Here is a 21,686-nt window from a genome sequence, read left to right as displayed (position 1 = left end):
AAAACCATCAAATCTGATAAAGGTTATTTAAATGCTGTAAACGAAGAATGGATAAAAAAAAATACATATCCTAACCTTAATTACTGGGTGAAAATGATGCTCATAGTGAGTAAGAAGTAAACTGAGTGCATTTTTTGGACAGAGATTCACTTTTAATGTGTATGAATAATACAATACAGATGTATAAAAATACACTCCAAAAACAGAAGAGTCCTTGAAATATACAAATGTACAAAATATTGATAAAAAAAATTGTGCCTATGGTGCAATGTATGAAAAGATGTTTACTGCAGATACTACTAATATGGCTCTGCAGATTTTTTTCTTTTATTTTAACCTATGTCGCCTCAGCTTGAGGTTGGCAAATCTGTCTATCACTTTTTGGTGGTCAACTCTCTCAAGCAGTTAAACAGTTTCTGTTGTGCCTGTCACTGTTCCCTGTCTGTTTATTAACAGGGTTCTTCCTGAACATGTACTTTCTCCTCACATTCCCCTCTTTCCTCTCTCCCTCTTTCGACTGACAATCATACACAAATAGATTGTATTCAATTAGATAAAAAATTACATTAATATGAAAAAAAAATATTATTAAGATCGCTAATAAAAAAGTCCTCTCTCAGTGTACTTTCACCAAAAAGCAAATAACCAAACCACATGCACATCTAATAAAAGATATAAATATTGAAACACTGATCCAACATTATCCTTTATTGACGGATCATTTGCTCTTACACTTTTAACTGAATGTGGCTCCTGGGATTAATATCGCCACATGCACATGCATAAGTCTTGATGCATTCTCAATCATCCAGGAAAGTAAATCTCCAAAAGTTGATTCTGTTCATCTGGACGTAGCGTTTTGTGGGAAAAACGTTTCGTCACTCATCCAAGTGACTTCTTCAGTCTCAGCTGACTGCAGGTTTCCCCAAACCTTATAAACAGTACATTTGCATAATGACTGAAAGCAGCCCACTGAGGAACAATGGGCTGGGAGGTCAGTTCCCTGATCCTTCCGGCAGATATGGGTAGGTGCACAGTATTGCTAAACCAGAAAGACTATCATGAGAAAATTTTGTCACTCCTCAGTGATGAAAATACTTATGAGCCCCTGAAACGAGACCCAGGAAGTGGCTACAGGAAGAGGGTGATAGACTGTCTGAAGCAGTTAGAACAAGACAAAGCTATTGACCAGACCTCATACCACAGGCTACACCCAGGGGAGTCTACACCAAGTCTGTATGGTTTACCGAAAATACATAAACAGGGTGCACCTTTCAGACCGATTGTCTGCATGATCAACTCGGTCACCTATAACATCTCCAAGTTTCTGGCTTCGATCCTCAACCCGCTGGTGGGCAGCTCTGAACACCACATCAGGAACACCCTGGATTTTGTTGAGAAGGTGAGAGATGTCATTATGGAGGCAGATGAAACCATGGTCTCGTACGACGTTACATCTCTCTTCACTTGTATCCCAGTCATGGAAGCGTTGGAGGTAGTCCGTAAGAGATTACAGGATGACACCAACCTCAGCAACAGGACCGCTCTCAGCATCGACCAAGTGTGTTTGCTTTTGGAACTGTGTCTTCATTCCACCTACTTCACATACAAGGGTCAGTTCTACAGGCAGAAACATGGGTGTGCCATGGGCTCCCCAGTTTCACCCATCGTGGCCAATTTGTACATGGAAGAAGTGGAAAACAGGGCTTTGCTATCCTACCCTGGAACACCACCAAGCCATTGGTTCAGATATGAGGATGACACCTGGGTGAAAATCAAATCTCAGGACATACTACATTTCACGGATCACATTAACTCGGTGCCAGAATAATCCCTGCTAAACCTGTCAGTATCACTCGCCCAGTTATTATTTCCACCCCTATCAGCCAGCCAACACCCTCACCTGTGCCAGCTCCCAGGACAAGGGCAGCTATGACCCAGTCCACTCCTGCACCCGTTCATGTTCCTCGGGTGGGGGTGACTGGTGTCCAGCCACCCCCTGTGCCTGTCCCAGCGCCCAGGCTGAGGGCAGCCAGAATCCAACCTGACCATCCTAGAGGCTCAGCTGAGGCTCTCCAGCCAGTGCCCTCATGCCCTCGAGGCCGGGAAGAGCTAGCCTGTTCACCCATCAGTCTACCACTTCACCCACCTGCTGATCCAGCCTTTCACGTCCTAGCTCTGTCTCTGGTTAGGCTAGCTGAGCTCTTCCCCGCTCAGGCACCTGATGCGGTAGCCCAAGCTGCAGCTTTCTCTCCTTCACTAGCACAGTCTTTAGCTCATCCATTAGCCTCCCCAGTCCAGTAAGTTCACTCACCTGCTGTTCAGCTTCCAGTTCAGTCAGTCCTGTGCCCTGTAGCTCAGTCTCCTGTCCTCCAGTCCCCTGTAGCTCAGTCTCCTGTTCTCCACTCTCCTCCTTTCCAGTCTTCTCTTGTCCAGTCAGCCCAGCCTCCTCCTGTCCAGTCAGCCCAGTCTCCTCCTGTCCAGTCAGCCCAGTCTGTCGTCCAGTCTTCTGTAGTCCAGTCAGTTCAGTCTGTAGTCCAGTCTCCAGTAACTCAGTCACCCATTGCCCAATCTCCTATCTAGTCTCTGGCCCAGTCACTCATTTATCATCCTGTTCTGCTACCTGACCTGCCGCCACAGCATTTAGAGCCAGCTGTGAGCTGTCTCGCTCCTCAGCCAGGGGCGTCCGCACCTGCTGGCCCGGCCGCTCCTGAGCCAGGGGTTCCCGCAACTGCTGGCCCCGCCTGCCTCCAGCCAGAAGTTTCCACACCTGCTGGCCCTGCAGCTGCCGCTCCGCCGTCACCGCCAGCTCCCACGCCGTCGCCTTGACTCAGTGTTTTCTGTTCTTCACTGTTTATTTCCTACATGTTCCATTTCTTGTTTCATTATCTTCAGCCTTGTACTCACCTCTTGCCAATTGTTGTCATCATCCAGTCTGTGTATTTAAGTTCCTCAGTTTTACCAGTTCACTGTCGTGTCATTGTCGCTGTTAGGTTGTCGCTGTTCAGTTACGTCAGTTACGTCAGTCAGTCAGTCAGTCAGTCAGTCAGTCATTAGCCTTTCCAGCCAGCCAGCCATTTCCTGCTTCTGTTCTGTTCGTTCACTCCGTCTACAATAAACCCCAACCTTCACCTACCTGTGAGTCCAGCGTTTGGGTCCTCCTTCCCTCATCCACTGTTGAGTCTAAACTCAGACCCCGCTGTATCCAGGACTTATTCCCATGAAAGAAAAACAAGGCAACAGCGTTTGATTGATTACTTGCGCAAGGGAGGCCTCGTTGGTATCTTAGCTCATCACGAATGACCCCGACGATGGCCTCCTCCTGCTCCCTTTTATTGAGAGACAGTTCACACAAGAAGTAATGCCCACATAGTTCTAAGACAAGGCTTTGTATGTATATGTGTGAACTTCTATATGTAAGTAGGAATGTGTGTGTGTGTGTGTGTGTCTGAGACCTCCTGCTGACCAAAGGGTCGTAAACGCAGGAAGCTTACATCAAAAGGACCTTCACAAGGATGTCTGTAATAAAAGACTACAGCCTCTCACCCAGAACCTCGAGAATCTGGGGAGGGGGACAGTGGAATTCCTTTCATCCTACAGTTAAACAATGTAGAAATGGATGGTAAGCATAAAAATGACAAACAGTTACCAATTCACTCCAACATCCACACTGCAACTCCTGACAATGACTGACTAAACATGGGACATGTACATAGATAGGGGCGGTCCTAGCCTGTTTGGTGCCCTGGGGATATCCTCCATATGTACATTAGCTACATTAGAGATTTTGAAACTGGGATTTCATTTGCTGCAAGCAATAATCATCAAAATTATAAAAAAATAAAGGCTTGAAATATCTTGCTTTACATGTAATAAGTCTATATCATGTGTGTGTGTGTACTATCTATCTGTGTGTGTGTGTGTGTGCGCACATGCATATACACACACACACAGATAGATAGTATGCATTGGCTAACAAACAGCCATTGTAATTCGTCCGTGTGATCTAGGATATTTTTTGTCGTACCATTGAAAATTGGTCGCACTCTAGAGCCCTGCATAATACCTACATAATGTATGTTTGATAAGTGGTTGCGATTAAGATGTTCTCAGTTAAATAGGAAGTGTTGTTTGTCTGCTTTGTTATGTTTTTATGCTTTTCTTGATAATGAATAAAAACTGTTCAATTTTTTAAAAAAAGAAAAGAAAATTGGTCGCACTCTAGAGCCCTGCATAATACCTGCTAATATCCAAAGACAAATCTGCTTACATTTTCTTCTTTTCTCTTTTTTCTAAACTGAGCACCAGATGACCTTTGACCTCTTCTTGTCCATCTTCCATTGGTGTTATTTTGTATTCCAGTGTCAACACCCATCCCCTAACCCGAGAATCACCACAACACAACCAGACCTACATCTTAGTGCACAGATTCAGTTTGTTTAGGGTTTTTTTTTCCCAGGGATTTCACACAACCCAGGAAAAATAATTAATATATAAGGGGCTTGGATTGACAACATTATGAATGAAATGTGCTGTATTTGGAAGCAGCCAGACCCCTCCCCTTTGGACAGGTTGTGTGTCCGACACAGTGTCAGACAAGGGCTCTCACACTCACTTTACACATGCATATATAAAACACATCGGTGTAAATTAACAGATTATATCATGTTATGTAATTGAGTTACAGCTACTGTAACTCAGTTACTCCTGTTAATGTGAACTGACTGAGTGTTTGTGGTTTACCTCTCAGACTGACTGAAAATGATGATGGAGGAAGAGGAGGACAGAGCAGAGTCTGCAGGGTCCAGCTGTCCGTCTGTGAGGAGTGACTGGTCCAAAGGTCAACCTCCACTCTTCAGTGCTGAACCTGGACCAACAAGGTCAGAGAGCTGTGATGACTCCTTTACATGTTTGTGTTTCCTGGATAAATCTGACCTGAAACATCCTCAGATTGTTACAAAGATTCATTAAAGAGAAAACAATGAAAGAGAAAAGATCCAAATGTTAGACTTGGTCATTTGCTGTTAGAGGACAGTGATGCTCATATCTGTGGGGAAAGTGTGACCTGAGTGGGTTCATGTTTCTCTTTAAAGAGCTGCTCTGATTCTCTTTGTGTCTGATCTGTTAAACAGTCTGAGAGGTCACACAGAGACCCAGCAGCTAAAGCCTGGATCATACTGGCTGCTGTTACTCCATCAGGACAACACTGAACCACAGTGGTGTGGATGTAGTGGATAAATCCCACCATACTGATGCTCAGAGTTAATCACAGGGAACAAAACCAGATGTTACATTCAGATTGTGACCTTTGGAGTGGACGATGCAGATTTCAATAGAGAATAAATGTTGTTGTTTTTCAGCTGTGAAAAAAGAATCTAATCTAAAAAAGAATTTATGATGCTGGTAAAAACATGGAGACTATAACACAATATTTCCACTGTATTCATAGAACGAATGTAAAACTTTCAGACATTCATTAAATATGCAAAATGTCTACAGAAACATCAGAGGGTCAGATGTGAAGCACTCAGTGATTTTTATAAAATGACTCATCAGTTATTGATCTGTACTACACTGATCTACCACGTTAGTAAAGCTGGTGTTCTGGTGGTGGAGGGAGACCTCGGATCATGTTCTGGTTTTGGAGCAGTGATCTGCTGATGGTTCAGTTTAATGAGCTTCTTCAAAATCATCCCTGACATCACCACTGAAAGAAAGTCCATAAACTTACCCATATTTTCAGAATCTGAGAATTTAAAACTTGAGAAACTTGAGTCAGATGAAGTTATTTGAGCAGAAACTGCTGGATCTTTATCCTGTGTTGATCTAATGCTTCATGGTTCCTCCAGAGTGGACCAGCAGAGCTCAGAGGTTCCCAGTGGTCAGTCTGCCCAGCAGCATCAAACACAGCTTGACTCCATATTTATGGTCTGTACATGTACAACAACTACTGTTACATCTATTCTGTTCACAGTCATCTCTGACCACCACCAGTATGTAAACATGGGGTTAGTATCTTGCCCAACGATATTTGGCATGTAGACTGGAGGAGCCTGGGATCGACCTTCAACCTTCTGGTGAGTAGGTGACCCGCTCTACCACCTGAGCTACAGCCACCTCCGATTGTGAGCTGCTGGTCACAATTGGGCTGATCGGTGGCTGATCGGTGATTGCTGCTACAGCCTCCAGATTAGCCAGCAGCTCATCCTGCTCAACATTTTCTCACCAACTTTAATGGAAGTGTGATGTTTTCAGCTGAAGTGATGGTCAGGGTGGCCTCCCTCTCCTCTTCTTCTCCTCTTCCTCTTTCATTTGTAAAGCCACTTCTGCTGCTTTCATTCATGTGGAAGTCCTGTAGCTGAGTTTGGGAGAGACTAACAGCCTCGGCAGCAGAGGGGAGAAAGGCTGTAACACCACCACTATACTCTATTCTACCTGTCACATCATTTTATCAGGAAACAAATATATGCTCATGTTTTTATTGTGTTTGGCTTGAAGAGGTAGTGACCTGTGGTCAGAGTGTGTGTCGGATAATCTGGCCCAAGATGAGGCCAAACTGAAATGGGATTAAATGTCTGTCACATATTTGAGCCTAATTTAGAACACCATGCATAAATACTGAGTAATAACGGGACTCTCCTACAGCAAGACCAAAATGCCTTTAAACATCAGGTTATCCTGCTGATCAAAGTCCAACACTGAATTTGTAAAAACATGTTTGTCAATCATTTTGTTTGGTTTCTGAGGAAAATGATTTAATAACTTGCTGCTAATACACAACATTTCATCATATTTCCTCATAACCCTCTTTTGTCTGACCGTTTGAATCCCATTTGAATCCCATTTGAATTTCCAACAAAGAATCCACAGAGTTTGGTGAAAATAATGACAGTAGATGTTTGTGTGAAAGTGCTTGAAGCAAATTTGTGTGTGATGTTCTTTCAGTGTTGCACTTTGTAGACGCTCCCTGAGTCTCACAGCCAGCTGCACATAGAGACCAGTGTTGTTAGTCCAGGTCAGAAGATGACTTGTTGGAATGAAAATGAGCTTGTAGTTTGTCTGCTTTAATCATGTGACTGGAAAAAGGTGTTGGACTTCAAATATGTCCATTTCTTTCACACTTCACCTTTAAAAGTGAAGCCATGTGGTTCCTGGAAGGAAAAACACGACTTTTTCAAGTCTCTTTCATGTTTTTATGATAAATGTACGACTTTAATATGAAACATTCAGAGTTTTTTTTCTCTTGTTGTGTTTGTTTGAAGCTGCTTCCTGTTGGCTTCAGCTGTTTGGAGTTTCCATTTTCTAAACTTCTACATTCTGAACCTTCTTCAGCTCTGAACAGATGATGAAACACTGAATGATTTCAAGCAGTTTGTGTAATAAACTTACATCTTTCATTCTTTATACAGATTGTGGGGCTGTGGTTTGTCAGAGATCAGCTGTGATTATCTGGCAGCAGCACTGAAGTGCAACTCCTCCCATCTGAGAGAGCTGGACCTGAGCTGGAACAAGCTGCAGGATCCAGGAGTGAAGCATCTGTGTGGTTCTCTGGAGAGTCCAGGATGTGGACTTGAAACTCTGAGGTCAGTCAGCATGTTTTAGTTGTGCTGAGATGAATATGATGTGAAAGTTGTGCTGACACTAAACTGCAGACATCAGGCTGATATTATACTGATCCACACTGAGGATCTTCATGGTAAAGTCTGTTTTCTTCTTCTCTGGTTTAGTCCATTGACTGTAGCAGAACAATGTTCACATTTCAAACAGTGATACTCATCGTATGGCCCAAGGCCCACACGCGGCCTGCCAACCTTTCCTAATTCAGAGAGGGGGGACCCTGATTAACTGTGTAGCTTCTTCCTCACAGTTCTAAGTATCAGACACAACAATGAATAATCCACAGCTGACTCACTTTAGCAGGTCAAAGGTCACGGCACACAGCAATCTGTGAAACAGAAACAGTTTGGAGCAGGAATTATTGCACATTTACAAACTGACACTGCTGCACGGCATGCTGGGTAATGCTAGCTGCTCAGGTATGGGCGTGCTAATGGCTGTGAGGCTCCGTGGCTGCAGAACACTGAAGAAGAGAAAAGAGAGATGGAGGATGAAGAAAAGAGGCAGAGATGAAGCAGAAGTGTAGCTCCAGAGAGGAGGTGTGTATGTGTGGGCAGGGCTCAGGCAGCTCCGCCCACACAGTGACAGTGAAGCAGGTGAAGAGTAATAAATGAAGACAGTAGACAGGATTTGATAAGCTGATGTACAAACATGTAGAATGATGGTGGCTGCTACAGAAACAGGTCCAGACTGAAGCGTGTCTCCTTTGCATGTTCCATATTTGATACTGAGAGTTTCCAGAAGAGCAAACATCAAACGTGCCTCCAAACATGTGACGAGTCAGACTGACATCATTTCTACAGAGAACAGTGTGAGCTCTCAGCAGGTCACTTCAATAAGAAGAACAAACAGTGCAGCAGGAATGACTAAACCCACTAACAGCCTGACATCCCCATGTTCCTGTTGTTCTACAGCATCATCATTAATGCTGCTCCACCACCATCACTGCAGCATTTTCCAATTAAACTTTATAAACAATGACTGAATAGTAAGAGAAAATCAAGTTAATTTAATTTCTTTTCTGAGTAAAATGAATCAATTTCACAAAGAGAACATTCAAACAGTTATTGTTTTTATTGTGGAATATAAAACGTATACAAAATTTATAATATCACATTTTTCTGATTAATTTAGATCGTATGCACTGAAATTTTTCACTAGTGCTTGGAATAATAATATAATATAATAATAATATAATAGGAAGACTAGGCCATAATTGAAAATATAGTTTCAGCCAACTTCTCGAGAATGTCAGTCTTTACTTTGGAGGTGGGCAGAAGATTTACATTCTTTTTATAATCCTCAGTGGCTCTTTCCAGTTGCATTTCAGTTTCCTATGCTGACTGTGGAATGGGGAACAAGTTCTGCCTTTTTAATAATGGTGTCCTGAGAAGTGGTTGCAGCAGAGTCTGCATTAGATACAACCGGATTGGAGGATGAGTCATAGTCAGCTGACAGTTGATCAGAGGGGCTGTCGAAAACTGGCAGGATGACCAGGGTGATGCCAACAACCTTCACAGTGTCTTTGTCTTTTATCTGGTCACTTCTGTGAATAGTGAAGTAGTCCTGAAATTTTGGTGTCAAATACTGAAGACTGAAGTCGTTTGAAATCCCAAAGGTATCCTTCACAACACTTTGCAGCTCCTCTACTGTTGGTGGGATCCCTGATGGAAGAAACAACTTCTCGATTTGGTCATCAGTGATTACATGGAGCTCTATCTCGTTCAACCTAGAATAAAATGTAAATGGGCAGAGTTAACTTATATTAAGTAGGGTCAACTTAGTCATTTTCTTCTGCTTCAATTTCAAAACTAGTAGTTTAAATTAATACAATCATCCATCACAACTTATTTAAAATGCATAGTCTACATACTGATCAGCTGAATTTAAGCTGAGGGATCTTCCAACAACTGAAAAGAACACAACATTAATAACAATCACACTCTCCGAAGTAAAAATTTTACACAAACAAATTGTTAAAGACAAATTTGAAGTAATACTAAAATTTTTAAAGGTGAGGTTCACTTATAAAACCATGAAACTCTTTATTAGATTAAAATGGGGATAGACCCTATTTTCTGTACCGATTTGGTGATAGATCATGACATGAAATAACACTATTTATGTATTTATATGTATGCATATATGTATATATCTTCCTATATTTGAAAAGACGTCCTTTTAATCTACACAATATCATCTCTGTATCCAAACACCATTGGGTGTTAATTTGACGTTAAATACAGAGCATTCTTACTATTATCCATTTATGCCCTAAGGCGACCAAACAGTTTTACTGACTAAAATGACAGAGAGGTTAATTTATTATACATGAATACTTTTTGAGCATAAACTATCCACCTCAAGGCTTCTGCAGTTATAAATCTTGTTAAACATACAAATTATGAAAGACTTATGTCAGATTAAACACATATTACTATATTATTTCCTGAATGTACCTTTGTCTTGAAGATCGTTCTACAGAAACATAAACATCGTGACTGAGCATGGGTCTTACTGATACACCAACCAAGTATAACTGGAAACTCGCATCATCCCTCTATGTGAGCTGTGCCTGCACTAAAGTCACGGGGCTCCGACAGCATGAAAATGAAAACCAGTTATGTTGCTGGACTGAGCCACTTTAGCTTAATTACCACAAGTGAAAACACTGCGTGGAGACAAAAGCTTCGAAAAACTGTGACTGACAAAATCCCGCACAAATGATTTTAACTACATCACTCACCACTGAGTGCAAAACTTTTCATAAAATTCTAAAAGTAAATGAGGGAGGTTACAGCCCATCAAAATACATCATTGATATATTTTTTTAATATGGTAAAAAATGTGGTTACTCAAAGCCAGTGGCGGTCCTAGCCTGTTTGGCGCCCCGGGCGAACACTCCCTCTGGCGCCCCCCCACCACCACCACCACCACAACCACAAAAACACACACATAAAACATATTAAGGATTAACTGTTGTCGGAACAATACATCCTTTTTACACCTCTCCCTCCATAAATGCAATAAACGATACAAAAGTAATGGCCTATAATTAATTTATCTGCTGTATCTGATGTTTCTCAGGTAGTTGCTTACATTATATAACATATTGTGTTCAGTACACGTCACTACAATGTGATTTCGGAAATATATAAATATACGGACAACAAGCTCTTCCACGGCAATCTCTTGTCGTCGATAAACGACGTTTAGGGAGCGCTATAGTATTCAATGAGAGGACCCTGCACGTCAATTCTCAACGCGAGGGGGGTACCCTGCGCGTCGATAAGTGAAGCAGAGGGAGCCTGACCATGCGTCACACATTTGACGAGTTGGGAGTGAGAATGTGTTGGCTGTGCCAGCTGTTTAAATTACAGCTGCTTATGCAGTAACCATGGTAACCACGGACTGTGAGCTGCTGGATCAACACGAGTCAGACAACAATTTTACATATATCATCTTAAAACAGGACACAGCCACTATACGCGCTGGCCTCAAATGTGAACGCAGACTGAGTCTATGTTTGACGTTTGCTTTATATCTAATCTTCGCTCTCAAACATTTAACCAGCAGGGAGTCTGCAGCTGAGGGAATACAAACTCAAATTGTCAGAACAGGTTTGATCGTTTCTTGCGTGGATTCATTTGGTGATTTATTAAATGTATACATGTTATTCTAATCTGCTGCTGAGTCTCTTACGCTGATGAAAATGCAGAAAACACAGATTATGAACACCTGTTCAACCAGTCACTTTCATTCCACTTTGATCTGTGACAAACTGATGCGTTCATCTCTGTTACAGTGTTGCGTTAGACTGCTATATTTTTGTGCTCTTTATGCTGTAGATTTTCACATCTCTGGAATAGTTGGCAGTAATAAGGATGATTTTCTGTAAAATAATATTGATATGACCCGTGAATTATTCGTAGATGACCGTTAGATTAGTTTGATGCTGCCGACACTTTTATGTGACCCAGCTGGGAAACTCTGGGTCAACTCAGAGAGCTGACGTTATCGTGGCGTACAGGGTTGTTTACCCTTGTGGAGGTAAGCATGGACGACACAGAGCTCTCAGTTCTCACTCCTTCTTTATTCCTCTCCAACATCAACTGAACACATCGCGCCACAAAACACAGCAACACACTTCCTCAACACTGGGTGTGACTGGAGCCCTCTAGTGGTCCACCACACATGACCCCCCCCCCCGAACACCCAGCAGAACTAGTCCAGGACTCGGGTTTAAGCAAACGGCCGGAACGGCTGAACCGGGGGGGTGGGGAACTGACAGAGGGAAACCCAGCCCGGGAGCGAGGCTATAGGCACTGGCGGTCAGAAAAAGCTGCAGACAACTTGGTTATGGAGCGCTCCTGGGGGAAAAAACAGAATCCATCAGCCCGGTGGCAGGTGGGCGGCCGCGGCAAGTGGCCTGGGCCGGGACCACCTGATCATCTTGCAGAACATGTGCAGGCTTAAGTCTGTCAACAGAGACAACTTCTTGCCAACCACCAAAGTCCAAAATGAAATGTTTTTCACCCGGTTTAAGAACCCTGTATGGCCCGTCATATGGTGGACGCAGTGGAGTAATGGTAAATGGACTGGTTCTTATATAGCGCTTTTCTACTCATCTGAGCACTCAAAGCGCTTTACACAACTTGTGCATTCACCCATTCGCACAAGCACATCTTTCTAAGATACACACATTCATACTCCGATGGATGCATCAGAGAGCAATTTGGGGTTAGTATCTCGCCCAAGGATATTTGACTAGGGGAAGCCAGGAATCGAACCACCAACCTTCCGATCAGTAGGTGACCTGCTCTACCTCCTGAGCTACAGCCACCCCACCGCCCATAGGAGTCCTATGGGCATCGTGCCTGACAAAAATGAAACGAGCAGAGTCCAACGACCTCGGAACAAAAGTGTCAGGCAGGCAGTGGTGCACAGGGCCAGGAACAGGAAATGAGTGTCTTGGGGGGCAAAAGGCAGCACAGAGGTATCGAAACACGGGGGGGGGGCTCTCAGGTAAGAATTTCCCGGGGACCCGGAGGGGCTGGCCAAGGACCAGTTCAGCCGGGGAAACCCCAAGGTCTTCTTTGAGCGCTCTACGTAATCCCAGCAACACCCACGAAAGACGGTCAACCCAGTCGCCACCTGTTAAGGAAGCCCGGAGCCCGGCCTTGAGTGACCGGTGAAACCGCTCGCACATCCCATTAGCTTGCGAGTGGTATGCTGTGGTGCGGTTGACAGATAAAATAAATTCATGGTGAGATCTGAAGGACTCAAGTGTGCCAAAATGAATGAATTAAATACACCATTAAATAATTATTTAAATGTGGCAATAATTAATTTAAGTGTGGAAATAAATAAATAATTAATTCAATATGTCAAAATATTTATTTAATAAATTATTTCCAATTTTAATTAATTATTGCCACATTTAATTAATTATTTAATGGTGTATTTAATTAATTCATTATGGCAGTCTTGGCATTCCACACTGTGATGCTCACACCTCTGATGAAGTCTCACAGTATCAGCTTTGTTTTTATACATATAAAGTATGGATATGTACTTAGTCAGAAATATTGTAACTCTAATCATTTATGTCTGAGTCCAAACTGAATTGAATCAGTGACGATACAGCCCTGGTCCTCTGGGCTGTTTGGTGAAAGTGTGATCATGTTTCCCCACCCTGATTTAAATATGGGCTGTGTCTTGTAGTGAACAAACGATGGGTTGTTGTGACAGCTTGATTCACAAAATGGGGGTGAAAACAGTCTTTCTATTAATGATGTAAAAAAAAGAAAACAATATGGTATTAAGAGCCTTGAGGAACTGGTCTTTTCAAAGGAGTCCTTCAGTGCTGTTCATTACACAACAAAGACACACGTGGTTGTTGCTATGTCACCTTAAGGCAGGGGTGTCCAACTCCAGGCCTCAAGGGCCTGCAGGTTTTAGATCTCACCCTGGATCAACACACCTGAATCGCATGATTAGTTCATTACCAGGCCTCTGGAGAACTTCAAGACATGTTGAGGAGGTAATTTAACCATTTAAATCAGCTGTGCTGGATCAAGGACACATCTAAAACCAACACATCTGACCTGCAGTCAAGCTATTTTATTACTGCATGCAGGACAAGTTTACAGTCATGAGTGCTCTAACCTTGGGGCATTGCAGCGTCCCTTTTATACCATCACACACACACACACACACACACACACACACACACAGAGAGACTCTCTGTATCTTTTCAGTTACAACAGTCTTTTGTCTCACCCACTGTGATTGGTTTAGATCATTTTCAAATTGATTTTTCATCATCAATTTGAAAATTAATTAATTATAGTTACTAGTTACTTTTTTGAAGAAGTAAATGAGTCAGTAACTGAGTTACAATATTCTAAAAGTAATTAATTACTTGACAAGTAACTATTGCGTTACTTAATGATGATGTTTGGTTTCATCCTTTTCAGCACAACCTCACGTGTCTAAATTTACAGTTATGTTTTCATTTTCACATACCGTATTAACGCAATTGATCTAAAATCAGACAAAAAACATAAAATCAGAGTAGAAAAAGTTCTATTTTTTACTGTAAAAACCACAAACATGTTTATTGAATCATATTTCATAACTTTAAATGCAAATATAAATTGTCAGTTTTAAAATCCTATGCACAAGTTTTGCTAACAAAGTTTGCAAACAAATAACAAAGTTATTTGCAATCGTTTACCTTTTACCTTGATTTTTTAAATAACCATTTCAAACTATTTACAGAACAATCAGGTGTTTTGCATTCAATAAGATGCTGTGTCAATAAGTTTACTGTGTGAATCAAGATTCAAGATTCAAGAGCTTTATTTTCAGTACAGTAGTAACAGTGTACCGAAATGCTGTTTCACCCTGAGCCCCCCATGGTGCATTTATAAATATATAAAGGATATATCTCCAAGAGATATAAAACTAGGAATTACAAATAAGTAAAATGCTAAGTTTTGATAAAAATTAAGGAATAAAAAGGTACTAATTACTAACTATACAATTCTATACAATACTATAATGGTAACTATGCAATATTAACTGTACGATAAAGAAAGATAAACAAAGACATTGAATACCAGTTTCAAGTTATTATCAGGATATTATTGACGAGACATGACAAAGACGTGCAAAATGTGCAAATATAATATAATTTGGATGTGTGTTCAGTAACTATGTGACTGAGTGTGCAAATAAGCATATTGTTCCCAGGACCAGTTTGAAGCGGATTTGTGAAAGTTCTTGTTGTTTTTGAGTCTTTTGATGAGTACTGAAAGGTGTTTGTAGAGGTGCATGTGTATGTCAGTCCTTTTGTGGTAGTGAGTTGAGGGCACTGACTGCTTAGGGGAAGAAGCTCTTGCAGTGTCTGCAGTGTCTGGTCGTTACAGTTGTAATGCTGCAAAACCGTCTGCCAGATGGAAGGAGGGAGAACAGTGCATGTGAGGGTTGGAAAGTGTCTTTCACTATGCTGTTCGCACGTCGGATGATGTGTCTGTCATAGAGTTGGGAGATGGATGTGAGAGGGCTTCCAATGATCCTCTCTGCTGTCCTCACTATCCACTGCAAAGACTTCTTTTCAGCGAGGGTGCAATTCCCGTACCAGATAGTGATGTAGCAACAGAGGACGCTCTCAATGGTTCCCCGGTAAAATGATGTGAGGATAGGAGGAGGGAGACTGGCCGTCTTCAGTTTCCTAAGAAAGTGAAGACGTTGTTGGGGAAACCTGCAGTCAGCTGAGACTGAAGAAGTCACTTGGATGAGTGACGAAACGTTTCTCCCACAAAACGCTACGTCCAGATGAACAGATTCAACTTTTGGAGATTTACTTTCCTGGATGATTGAGAATGCATCAAGACGTTGTTGGGCTTTCTTCATGATGGTGGTGGTGTTCAGGTTCCAGGAGAGGTCAGCTGATATGTGCACACCGAGGAACTCACACTGTTGACCATCTCAACAGCAGATCCGTTGATGTGCAGTGGGGTGTGGGCCATTGAGGTCTTCCTGAAGTTAACAACCATCTCTTTAGTCTTCTGAACATTTAGAGACAGGTTGTTATTCTGACACCAGTCCACCAGGTGTTGTACCTCCCCTCTATATTCAAACTCATTGTTGTTGATGATGAGACCCACCACTAAGGGCTGGGCTAAGCACACAGCCCTGCGGCAATCCTGTACTCAGTCTGACGACTTTGGAGGTTTTATTTCCTATAAAGACAGACTGGGGCCTGTCAGTTAGGAAGTCCAAGATCCAATTGCAGAGGGAGGTGTTTATTTTAATCCACACACCACTCCTCACTTCTCCCACCCGCTGCACAAAGTCACTGAGTACAGACTGGCTAAATCCTGTAAAGGAAGAGACAGGAAGAGGCGGAGCAAAAATGAGAAGTTCAGTGTCATTTTCCAGAAGTGAAAGTGTGAGAGAGCAGCAGCAGAACTGGAGTCGAGCCCTGTTTGTTTCTAAAAGAAAATTCAGGGGAGTCCATCAGGTTTCTCTCAGCAACAGTGGTGAGTGCAGCTGATCACACTTCCTGTTTCTACACAAATCTTCACTCTGTTCACTTCATGCTGACTCATCACAGTCACATTGCTTCCATAGAAATCTGCTCATGTAACCACAGATCCACTGTACACTGTTTAAAAAAACATCTTAAAAAACGGTAATATTCCGGCAGCTGGGGCGCCAAAATACTACCGTAAAATAACAGAAAATAACTTCCTCATAAAAATACGGTTACTTCCAGTAATGACAATACAGTTTGTTGCGCTAATTTTACATGGGATCTTGCCTTTTCAAGTGATTTTAAACATTAAATTAAGAACATGTTAATGTGATTAAACAATGAAATTATCTATAAATAGGAAAAAAAAATCCTAAAAAAACAGTAATATTCCGGCAGCTGGGGCGCCAAAATACTACCATAAAATAACAGAAAATAACTTTCTCATAAAAATACAGTTATTTTCAGTAATGAAAATAGAGTTTGTTGCGCTAATTTTACATGGGATTCTGCCTTTTCCAAACGCTTTTAGACATTAAATTAGGAACATTTTATCGTGATTAAACAATGAAATTACCTATAAACAAGGTCAATGAATGTGGCAATATGAATAATAATACGTAAATGTACAGAAATATACAGTTAACAGTTTGTTTAAATAATAATGGGTTGCATGCCCTGGGACAGACTGACAGAGGCCTGCTGCCAGTAGGTGAAGAGTCTTGACCAAGGACACAACGACCGAGAGTGTCTGAGCCGGGGCTCGAACCGGCAACCGATCACAAGGCGAGCTGCCAACTCTTGAGCCACGATCGCCCTAAATAGCAGTGATCTCCCTGATCCCTGATGAACTGATCTCCCTATTGGAGCTCAGTCTGGGGGGAGTTATTTTTTTTCTCCTTATCTTTCCTCATGTGGTGCTTTTTCCATTGTTATACCTCTCTGACGTGTCTTCCCCATGTGATGTTTTTGTGTAATGTATGTATGGTCGGAGGGAAAGATGGCGCCGCCATTGCATGCAATAGCAGCCTTAACATGAAATTTCCCACTTGTGGGACTAATAAAGGTATCTCATCTCATCTCATCTCATCTTATCTCATCTTATCTTATCTTATTTTGGTCAGTACTTAAAAAAGTCATTCAAACATTTTACAAGGAGGGATTATCTCACTTGAACATTTTATTTGTACTGTATAATCTGCAGGTTTTGACACAAATCTGCAACTATCCTTTGAAGCACCGCTCTTCTCTAAAACAGCAATAACGATAATTATTAGGCCATATGTAAATAACAAAATAACTTTATAACTTAAAGCAAAATTGGGAAACGTAAAGTCTGAAACAGTCAAACAATACTGTTTGCTCTGGGTCTAAACAGAGCGCGTTGTGTGTGATGTCTGCTTTTGCTCATGCGTGCCGCTTTGAGCGTTCACACTAGAGTACATTTGCTGTCACATTTTATTTGTCGTGTGAACAAGCAGACATAAAAATCAAAATCAAAAAATCGGAATTGGCCATTCAGACCTGCAGTGTGAACGTAGCCTTTGTGTATCCTGTAAGAGTCACAGATGTTCCTAAATCATTCGGAAAACAGTCGATGCTTCACGTTCTAACTTTGTGTGGAAACATAAATCTCATTATTTAAACAGATGTGGACTAAATCATCGTGATAATCAAGTGTTTAAATATGTTAGAGTTCTATACATCAGCTGTAATATTCAAGCTGAACTGGATCAAACATGTCATCAGACACAAACATAGATGATGGTGTTTAATCCCAAAGCTTATTTAAACAAACTGGAGGACAGAATTCCTCCTTAAATGTGATTTTGATCTCAATAAAATTCACTTATCTCATTTTCACACACAGGCTTTATCATGTTGGCTTCTTCTCTACAAACATAAATCTTCGATTTGGACAAACAAATATATGAAATACAAAATAAATAAATTTTTCTGAGAAATGGATCCAGAATAATTGAATGATGTATCCAGCGAGTGACTGGAAAAGGTCATCTTCTTCCATATCCTGAGTTTGTGAGGAGCTGTGATGTTCCAGTATCTCTGAGAGAAAACAGGACAGTTTTTAATGATGGCACAAATGGACCAAATATACAGACACCACTGAATAAACATGTTCTCATAAATGCCATTAATATACTGGATCAAACATTTAATAACACATTTCTGAGGTATATGATTCATTGTCCTGCAACTCCTCAATGTCAGTTCTATTGGAACAGTCACTTTATAATATTAATGGCTCCTTGATATGGACTTACAATAAGAAGTATTTAGTCACTAAGAAGGTCGAGGACGTTTACTTCACAATAATTCATGGAATATATCCAACAAACCAATTTATTCAAATATAGAAATGACCTGGATGAATCTTGGACCTTCTGTAAAACAGTCGAGACACAATTTCAACGACAATTTTAACGACTGTATTTATGTTCATCCCCAAAAGTTGATTCTGTTCATCTGGACGCTGCACTGTACAGCAGACACTACGTTGTTCAGTTTGTGTTTGGGATGAACCAGTTTGTGTCTGAGTGTGTTGCTGGGTCTCCACCAGTTACTCTTAGAACTGAAGAAGCTTCTCTGATGAAACGTCTTCAAGAAACTTAAAGAAGTCCTGACACTTTTCTTTCCAAGCTCCTCAGACTACTGATGCTTGCTTCTCTTTTTAAAATGAAATTTAAAGTGAATTTTGAATAAAATGTTTCTTTTCTTTCTCCCTCAGAGTGCAGACATGTCTGCTGCCAGCAATCTGCGATCTGAAGATCAGTTTCTGTGCTGCATCTGTCTGGATGTGTTCACTGATCCAGTCACTACATCATGTGGACACAACTTCTGCAAAACCTGCATCAGTCAGCACTGGGACATGAATCAGATGTGTCAGTGTCCCATGTGTAAAGAGACTTTCAACACTAGACCTCAGCTGAGGGTCAACACCTTCATCTCTGAGGTGGTTGCTCAGTTCAGACGTGAAGCTCAGCAGAAAGCCAGCAGCAGCAGCTCAGAGCAACAAGCTGCCAAACCAGGAGAAGTTCCCTGTGACTTCTGCACTGGAACCAAACTGAAGGCCCTGAAGTCCTGCCTGGTGTGTCAGACCTCCTACTGTCAGACTCACCTGGAGCCTCATCTGACAGTGAAACGTCTGAAAAGACATCAACTGATTGATGCTGTGGAGAACCTGGAAGGCAGGATGTGTACGAAGCACGATAAACTTCTGGAGCTGTTCTGTAAGACCGACCAGACATGTGTCTGCATGCTCTGCTCTGTTTTAGAGCACAAGAACCACGAGTTTGTTCCTCTGAGAGAAGAATATGAAGGAAAGAAGGCAGAGCTGGAGAAGACAGAGGCTGAGATTCAGCAGATGATCCAGAAGAGACGACTGAAGATTCAGGAGGTCAAAGAGTCGGTGAAGATGAGTAAAGATGCTGCAGACAGACAGAAAGCAGAAGGTGTTCAGGTCTTCACTGCTCTGAAGGAGTCTGTTGAGAGACGCCTGAAGGAGCTCATAAGGAGATCGAAGACAAACAGGAAGCTACAGAGAAACAGGCTGAAGGTCTCATCAAAGATCTGGAACAGGAAATCTCTGAGCTGATGGAGAGAAGCTCTGAGGTGGAGCAGCTCTCACACTCTGAAGACCACCTCCACCTCCTCCAAAGCTTCTCCTCCCTGAAAGCTGCTCCACCCACCAAGGACTGGACAGAGGTCAGAGTCCGTCCACCATCATATGAGGGACTGTGGTGAGAGCTGTAGCTCAGCTGGAGGAGACAGTCTGGAAACTCATGAAGAAGAAGCTGTTTGAGGCTGAGCTGCAGAGGGTCCAGCAGTATGAGGTGGATGTGACTCTGGATCCTGATACAGCTCATCCTGAACTCATCCTGTCTGATGATGGAAAACAAGTGTATCATAGTGATGTGAGGAAGAATCTTCCAAACAACCCAGAGAGATTTTCTGACTGTGTTATGGTTTTAGGAGAGCAGAGTTTCTCTTCAGGCAGATTTTACTTTGAGGTTCAGGTTAAAGGAAAGACTGAGTGGGCTTTAGGAGTGGCTACAGAGTCAATCAACAGGAAGGGAATAATCAGATTGAGACCTCAGGATGGTTTCTGGACTGTGTGGCTGAGAAAAGGAAATGAGTACAAAGCTCTTGCTGGTCCTTCAGTCCATCTCTGTCTTCATCCTGGTCCTGAAAAGGTGGGGGTGTTTGTGGATTATGAGGAGGGTCTGGTCTCCTTTTATGATGTAGGTGCTGCAGCTCTGATCTACTCCTTTACTGGCTGCTCCTTCACTCACAAACTCCACCCATACTTCAGTCCCAGTCTGAATGATGGTGGTAAAAACTCTGCACCTCTGATCATCTGTCCTGTCAGTAACATTAATCTATCCCTGATTTCATTGGAAGAACCACTTGATTTCTATTCTGATTCTGATTGAAGGGAACAAATGAACATATTGAGTGTAAATCCTCTACAGTCTCCATGTTTCTATAGAATCTGATTATCAGGACTCTGATTCACACTTTGATTCTCATTGAGTTTGATGCAAACAGAAGAAAAGTTAAATCAGGAAATGTTCCCACTGTTGGAGACTCAAGCTGAAGAGCAAATATAAGAGAATAAATGTCCAAAAGCTTCATTTCACAATAAAGTTTGTTAAATGCTTTGAGTGAATCATGTGTGGGTGTTATACGGAGCATTCGGAGTCCAGCTGAGTTATGTTGGATACAAACTGGTTATTTTGGCTCTGTGAGGATTTTTGTTCACTGAAAACGAATAAGATAGATAATATTCAAAGAACTCTGTAGAGATTCATACATCCATGTTCTCCACCTGGAGGTGTGGAGGAGAAAGGAGCAGGTGGAGCACAGACTGTTGCATTCTTCCAGTCACATCATTTTGATGTGATGATTATATTTCCATGTTCTGATGATTTGGTTTAAAGATAAACAGAGAGTTGGGGAATGGCTGCAATCACAGAATGAATAGGATGCTAAAGCTGAGCTGTCATTAAAAATGTTTACATGTGATTTTGACTTAAAGAATATAGTGTGTGTGGCTCCTGACAGCTTCAGTCTCTGTTAGTCTACCTGTTGAACCCAGACACAACTTTTCCCCCTGAGGCAACGATCACCAAAAACACAAAGAACAGCTGCAGTCACACACACACACACCACCACACACACCACACACCAAGCTCACTCACACACGATTGTGCGATCCCTTTCGGTCTGAACTCTCAAACACACAAACAAACCCATTAAACACCTGTAACTCTATCAATGTCGAACTGTTGAACAACACTTTACTTTTTTTATTTTTTAAGGGAGAATTCCTCCTTCAGTAACACTACCAGTGACTACGGCGGTTTGGGCTCAGTAACAATATACTGAAATATACCTTTTTTTTTCTTTATGCCGTACAAACTATTTCAAAGAGCTTTGACCACAACATCTTTGGGATTTGCAGTGCTTTTCCCCCAATCGGTTATTCCGCTTGTTTTATCTAATTTAA

At 41.8% G+C, this 21,686-nt stretch overlaps 1 pseudogene; it reads left to right on the top strand.

Moving 5' to 3' along the window:
• Positions 1-16,070: 16,070 nt before the first annotated feature.
• On the top strand, positions 16,071-20,720 carry LOC102082662 (zinc finger protein RFP-like; annotated as a pseudogene).
• Positions 20,721-21,686: the final 966 nt, after the last annotated feature.

Source organism: Oreochromis niloticus, unplaced genomic scaffold (assembly GCF_001858045.2).
Source record: "Oreochromis niloticus isolate F11D_XX unplaced genomic scaffold, O_niloticus_UMD_NMBU tig00001905_pilon, whole genome shotgun sequence".
Classification (NCBI taxonomy): Eukaryota; Metazoa; Chordata; class Actinopteri; order Cichliformes; family Cichlidae; genus Oreochromis; species Oreochromis niloticus.
This window is presented reverse-complemented; position numbering and strand designations above follow the sequence as displayed.